Source organism: Uranotaenia lowii, chromosome 2 (assembly GCF_029784155.1).
Source record: "Uranotaenia lowii strain MFRU-FL chromosome 2, ASM2978415v1, whole genome shotgun sequence".
Lineage (NCBI taxonomy): Eukaryota > Metazoa > Arthropoda > Insecta > Diptera > Culicidae > Uranotaenia > Uranotaenia lowii.
In genome coordinates, this window is record NC_073692.1 from 327,628,393 (window position 1) to 327,635,212 (window position 6,820).

Genomic DNA, 6,820 nt, shown 5'->3' on the forward strand with positions numbered 1-6,820 from the left:
TTTTTTTTTAAATTGATTTTGGATATTCCTATACCTATGTCAAGGAAAGCAAAAACTTTCAACAAGCTTCCAGCGAGATTTTTTAAATTGATTTTGGATATTTCTATACCTATGTCAAGGAAAGTAAATTTATTTTTCTATTGTTAGTGTTACTTCCCGTGGGAAGTAACATCCGGAATTTTTCTTTGACCGGAGTGTCAAAACATTCCACCGCTCTGTAATTGCAATGCACTGTATTTACTGGAAAAGCAACATACGGGTACAAATAATTTTAACCATCCTTTAATTCCCTGAAAATAAACAACCCTCGTGTAAAAAGGATAAATTGGGGTTCGGCTGCCGAACTTAGTATTGAGAATGACTATCAGAACTTAGTTTTGCGATTGCCCAATGGAACTCAAAGTTGAGGACTCACTACTAACAAAATCTGTAAAATAACATCACATATGATGTAAATAAAAAGAAGCATTATATATGATGGAATTTTCAGTGTGAGCTTAAAATTACCAAGGCAGTAAATCGAGTACATGTAATATTCAACAACATGTTATAGTCAACAGCATGTAATGATCAACAGCATGTAATCATCAAGTTCGTGTAACATAAAAAATGATGGAAATTATAAAATGTTTTGTTTATTTGTTTTCAATTGAGGGATTCATGTTTCAAAAATTAAACGAAAGCCGTGGAATATTATAAGCACTTTAATTGCACTTCTTTTATCTTGTTTTTTGCATCATTACTTTGTACATAAATATCACTTTTAACTATGACGCACTTAATAACCTTACTGAGTAAAGGCAGCATATTTTGCCACGATTCATTAGAACATGGATTTTCCAACCAAATCTTAGATAGGTGTTGGAAGTTCCTTGGAAATAGCCATGTCTTACAAATCGTTCGAAATACACCCCGTTTCGCCATCATCGTCTCTACGCGGCTCTGATAGTCAACACGATTCCCACCAGCGGTGTCTTCTCGAACATAAACTGGACACTATGGAAAGAAGCAAAGAAAAAGTTTGGAGTGTATTTTGTTTGTTTTAAGATTCATTTTAAATATTTACCGTTCCAATTCATAAAGCGGCGCAAACTTTCAACAAGCTTCCAGCGGGAAAACTCTAACAGGATCAAAATTATTTTCCCGCAATTTCTATTTTCAACAAAATTATACATGAGCGTCTCAAAACAATCGCATCAAGAAGCTAAGGAAGAATAATATATGTTAGAAAAGGGTATCTAAAATAAATCTATTACCATGAATTATGGTCTATAAGTACTTACTTTTTAATCGAATAAAAATCCCGAAAATTTACCCGCTAGCAGGCTGTTACTGACATGACTATTGTTTAAGATAGACACCTTTGAGACCTTATTCTTTTTATGGATATTTCTAATCGGCTGTCGCATCAAGCAGCTTTTCTCCCAGATAAGTCAATTCCTGATTTTGACATTTTTCGAGAAATCTGATAGAGGCTCATACCCTCGTAGTTGATTGTAGGAAACTAGCAGGTTCTGGGTTTTTTTCGGGAAATTACTACTCTGTAGCATTCGTATCTTCTCAAGAGCAGGTTCTGGGCTGAATCTGTCAATTCCAACATGCATTTGGTATAGGTTTTTAATCTGGAAAATAGAGTTAACTGTAACTAGGACTTAGACTCATCCACAATAAAGTTTTCTACAAATTTCAAAATTCTTAAATATAGAAAAATTACCAAAAAAAAAAACTTTTTCTTGCCCTCATTCACGGCATATCTCGGTCTGCAACAAAGGTAAAGTTGTTAACCTGGCCGAGTTTGTGCTCTCCATCATTCGAAAAGGTAAGGACGGTGTCAGAAGTATTCAAGCAGCTCAGTGATTAATTCTCTCAATGCTAATTTCCACCATCCACTATTCAGGCGTCAAGAAGAAAAAAGCAAAATTTTTAGGTCATCGGATTTTCCAGTTAGATTGTTCCTACTGTTGATAGTGTGGGGTTCCTTCAAACTGTTGCTGCTCACATTACTGCAACTTTCAGATACACCGCCTCTTGATCGCTTAGTTTGTTTTTCTGGATCCAAACATATCAACTAGGTCGGAAAATTGCGAAGGAACGGCTACTTCTATTAATTTAGCCTTAATTTGTTGTAGGGAACACTCCTGCAATTAATTTTTTTTCATTAAATCAGTTCTAGTGATGCTTAATGAACTGAGCCATACTTACCACAAAAGGTTTTTGATGGTATTCATACAAATCAAAATCGAAGATATCCATTTCTGAAAAATTTGAAGTCTTCTTCTTCTTTACTACGTTCACAAGTTTGCTAAACGATGAAAACTGTTTTTGAAAATTTACACGACATATGAAAAATTTGAGAAATAATGTATACAAAAATAAATATTCAGATGAGAAAGAAACTGTCAAATAATTCCCTTTTGTTCCTTTCGTACCGCTGAACTGAAATTTGAGCAAAATACACGAATCGCCGAAAATGTGCTAAATCGAGTTTAGATTCACTGCCTTGACAAATTACGTAATTAGTGCACAATTTGACTGAACACTTTGTTTGCACGTTTTCGGAGTTTGTATTTTAATCTGACATTATCGCGTTCAGTGTGATGTAATATAAATTTAGTTCTAATGCTATGTCTTTAAAACATTCCATGTAGTATAATTTTAAGAGATTTGTGATTCAGAGGTTTAATTTTTTTATGCGTAATAAATTCGCATTGAAAATTTCGTCATATGTGATGCCTTTTTTATTTACATTATATGTGATGGAAATTTACATCAAATAATCACGTTCCGTGTCAAGTCATAATATTTGTGTCATTAGAATTCAGTGCTGTTAAGGATTCAACTTTTATTATTTTGTAAATTTGCAATAATAAATCGCGTTCCACGTCATGTAATGTTGAAGATTTTCAATTTCAGTGTTGTTAAGGATTCAGATTTTTTGGTGTGTGCCACTGAACCAAAACTACTTCAAACTACTTACTAACTACTTACTACTTTAAACTACTTGAGTTTAAATAAAGGAGCGTGTACAGGTAGGCGTTGTTTTGGCTGACAGCAATTCTGTACAACCATTTTCAGGCTGGCAGCCGCCATTTATTTCATTTCGAATTGGTGCTGAAAGTGTAGTCCATTCTACTCCAATAAAAAAACGGTGAAATATATAGAAAAAGAAAGTCTCAGTGCGTGGAAAGTCATTAAAAGGATTCCAGTCACATCGCCTCAACGATTGTTGGTGCGTATAAGGTACGTAAATGAACTATTTATTGCAACAATCTGATTCAATTCTTTTGGGTGTATTTTAGCTATTTAACCTGTTTGTGGTTTTGATTAGGTCGTGTTTATTTTGAATGCGAAAAGTAGAAGATCTTTAAAAATTGGACTTTTTTGTGAAACTGCACAATACAATTTAATGAATTTTAGTCTTTAAAGATTTGTTTTTTTTTCCAAGTTTTAACAGAACGGGAAAAACACAAAAAAAATAATGTTTCATATGGCGAGTTTGTATTTCAATCTGACATTATCGCGTTCAGTGTGATGTAATATAAATTTAGTTCTAGTGCTATGTCTTTAAAACGTTCCATGTAGTATAATTTTAAGAGATTTGTGATTCAGAGGTTTAATTTTTTATGCGTATTAAATTCGCATTGAAAATTTTGTCATATGTGATGCCTTTTTAATTTACATTATATGTGATGGAAATTTACATCAAATAATCACGTTCCGTGTCAAATCATAATATTTGTGTTATTAGAATTCAGTGCTGTTAAGGATTCAACTTTTATTATTTTGTAAATTTGCAATAATAAATCGCGTTCCACGTCATGTAATGTTGAAGATTTTCAATTTCAGTGTTGTTAAGGATTCAGATTTTTTGGTGTGTGCCACTGAACCAAAACTACTTAATTTTGAGTTTAAATAAAGGAGCGTGTACAGGTAGGCGTTGTTTTGGCTGACAGCAATTCTGTACAACCATTTTCAGGCTGGCAGCCGCCATTTATTTCATTTCGAATTGGTGCTGAAAGTGGTGTCCATTCTACTCCAATAAAAAAACGGTGAAATATATAGAAAAAGAAAGTGTCAGTGCGTGGAAAGTTATTAAAAGGATTCCAGTCACATCGCCTCAACGATTGTTGGTGCGTATAAGGTACGTAAATGAACTATTTATTGCAACAATCTGATTTAATTCTTTCGGGTGTATTTTAGCTATTTAACCTGTTTGTGGTTTTGATTAGGTCGTGTTTATTTTGAATGCGAAAAGTAGCAGATCGTTAAAAATTGGACTTTTTTGTGAAACTGCACAATACAATTTAATGAATTTTAGTCTTTAAAGATTTGTTTTTTTCCAAGTTTTCACAGAACGGGAAAAATACAAAAAAAAAAAATGTTTCATATGGCAAGTTTGTATTTTAATCTGACATTATCGCGTTCAGTGTGATGTAATATAAATTTAGTTCTAATGCTATGTCTTTAAAACATTCCATGTAGTATAATTTTAAGAGATTTGTGATTCAGAGGTTTAATTTTTTTATGCGTATTAAATTCGCATTGAAAATTTCCAAATTGAAAATTTACATTAATTACTTCAAACTTCATTTATTTCCCTCTTCGGGTTTTTTTTAAATTTCGAAGGAGGGGGGGGGGGTGACAAAAGAAGAAATTGATATTTGTTCCAGCCTAAGTGAAAACCGTATATAATATACCAATTTCCCTCTTTACTCTTAACACCTTCAATTTTCTCTTTATTTTTTCTATTCTTTTTTACAAGATGGAAATTTGACTTCCAACCATAACTGTCGGGTGTTAACTGACGTGAGTGGCTTCGTCCCATTAAAACCACCTTGGGCTTCGTGTGCCAAATGTGCCCCCCCACACCGTATAAAAATACATCAAGGGGTTATTTTTCTTATTCTTATAATTTATTCAAGACCAGAACTGCAGCTGTTAAATTGAAACAATTAATTTTTTGCTTCGATGAATTGCTTTTTTCTATGTGAATAACGCAAATTATACTGTTTACCTTTCATAAAGTACGTACACCGTATAAATCAGATCATTAGATATATAAAAAACCAAATTGATGTTAAAAACAAGATAATGTCAACTAAACACTCATTTCGTTTGAAAAGTTTAAACTGCCATTTTGAATATCGATACGAATTAAGAGTATAAGTGAGAAAATTAGTTTGAGTGTGTTTCTATCAAAGCCGAACATAAATATTTCCCCTGAATGCTGCCCCGGGATTTACATTTAACGAATTTGCGAAGCAAAACAAAACAAAATCTGAATTAATTGGAAAAAGTATTACGAGAACATTGATTCTATCTCTGTGACCTTAAAATTTATGGGACCACTTCGAATCTCTACCACTGTTATCACCACCGCCATCGAGGGAACAGGTCTGAAACCGATGCATCTAGAAAACCAAGTCTACAAAAGTAATATTAAGGTCGCTGCCCTATAACAGATACTCCTGAAGTTTACTAGCGTTTCTAGGAAGGAGATGCTTCATAGCTCTAATTCTAATTCCTTTTCCGCTTATTAACTTCAAAAAACTAGGTAAATATCTTTAAATTCTTAGTGACCAAGAATACCAATGATCATTAAAGACTGTTTGTCAGACTTTAGATTTCATATCAAGATCGAGTTTCAGAAGTTGATGATGTTGATTCAAGATGACATTCTCAAATTTGAAACAAGATATCAATGGCAGTTTTTCGATTAAAATATTAGCTTTTAGCAGGTTCTTTTCTAATTCGAGTTTATATTTCTAATCACGTTGAATAAGTCAATTTTAAACTATATGAAACTTCATCCAGATTTCAATTTTTCGATTTAAATTTTTGCATATAATTTCAGGTTCAAATTAGGATTTATGTTTCAATTTCAATGATTAAGTTCTGATTTCTATTATTCAATTAAATTCGAAGCATTTTATGTTTCACTCAGATTTTAACGCACCTAACATTTCTAGATAACGTAATTATGAAATTACATAATCTTATCAACCCGGTTAATAATAATTCTACTAGACTACTAGAATTCTAGTAGCATTTCAAGAAGAATTTTTGCCTTTTACAAAAAGATTCAGCTATAGGTTAATTGGCCCCATTTAACCCTCCCCTTCTCACTAGGTTTTTCACGTTTTAAAAATAGAAACAAAAAATGAAACTGGATGATTTGAATCACTAGTCATTGTTACACATCTATCCTTACGATCAGTCTAATGGTCACCATTATAATGGTTAATTGATTCGGGAGCAGATTCAGAATCTAGAAGTGAGATTCAGAAATCAGATGCAGATTCAGAATTTAGATTAATCTTTAAAATTCAGATGCAATTAAGCGCTGAACCGGAGTCCGAAGCCGATAATTGCAACAGCAGAGAAATCCGCAAAATATTCTACATACTTACTGAAACAAAATTCGGAATTAAGAATCAATATTCAGATTCAGATTTGTGATACCAAATTCAAATCAGAATTTTGATAAAGAATTCGGATTTAGATTTTAAATTTGTTAATTCTTTACTTGAAATTATTCATACCTTTACATATTAAGAGAACAAAGTCGATTTTTTTCTTTATGCAATCGTTTGCTTAACTTAACATTTAAACAGAGTCCAAATTTTGATGCAGACTCACAATCAGAAACACTATTCAAATTTTGAATTCATCATTCAGTTTATAATTCAGATTCAAATGCCGAATTCATAATTTTTAATTCAACTTAGGATTTTTTATCTAGAAGCACTGATAAACTGATGTACAAGCTAAGCTTTGAAAAGTGTGTAAAGTCCCGACGACCGTTTTGAATCAATTTTAT

The 6,820-nt window shown here is 32.4% G+C and overlaps 1 long non-coding RNA gene across 3 annotated transcripts; it reads right to left on the minus strand.

The window, feature by feature from the left end:
* Window positions 1-657: 657 nt before the first annotated feature.
* LOC129749714 (uncharacterized) lies at window positions 658-2,417 on the minus strand. Of its 3 annotated transcripts, XR_008738144.1 has the most exons (6): window positions 2,203-2,417; window positions 1,960-2,138; window positions 1,715-1,889; window positions 1,284-1,622; window positions 1,067-1,204; window positions 659-996 (listed from the first exon to the last, which is right to left on the minus strand). It is a non-coding gene; the product is annotated as an uncharacterized LOC129749714 (long non-coding RNA). The 3 variants fall into 3 exon arrangements; XR_008738145.1 differs by having other exon boundaries at window positions 658-996; window positions 1,284-1,639; window positions 1,715-2,138; XR_008738142.1 differs by having other exon boundaries at window positions 1,715-2,138.
* Between the last annotated feature and the right edge of the window lie 4,403 nt (window positions 2,418-6,820).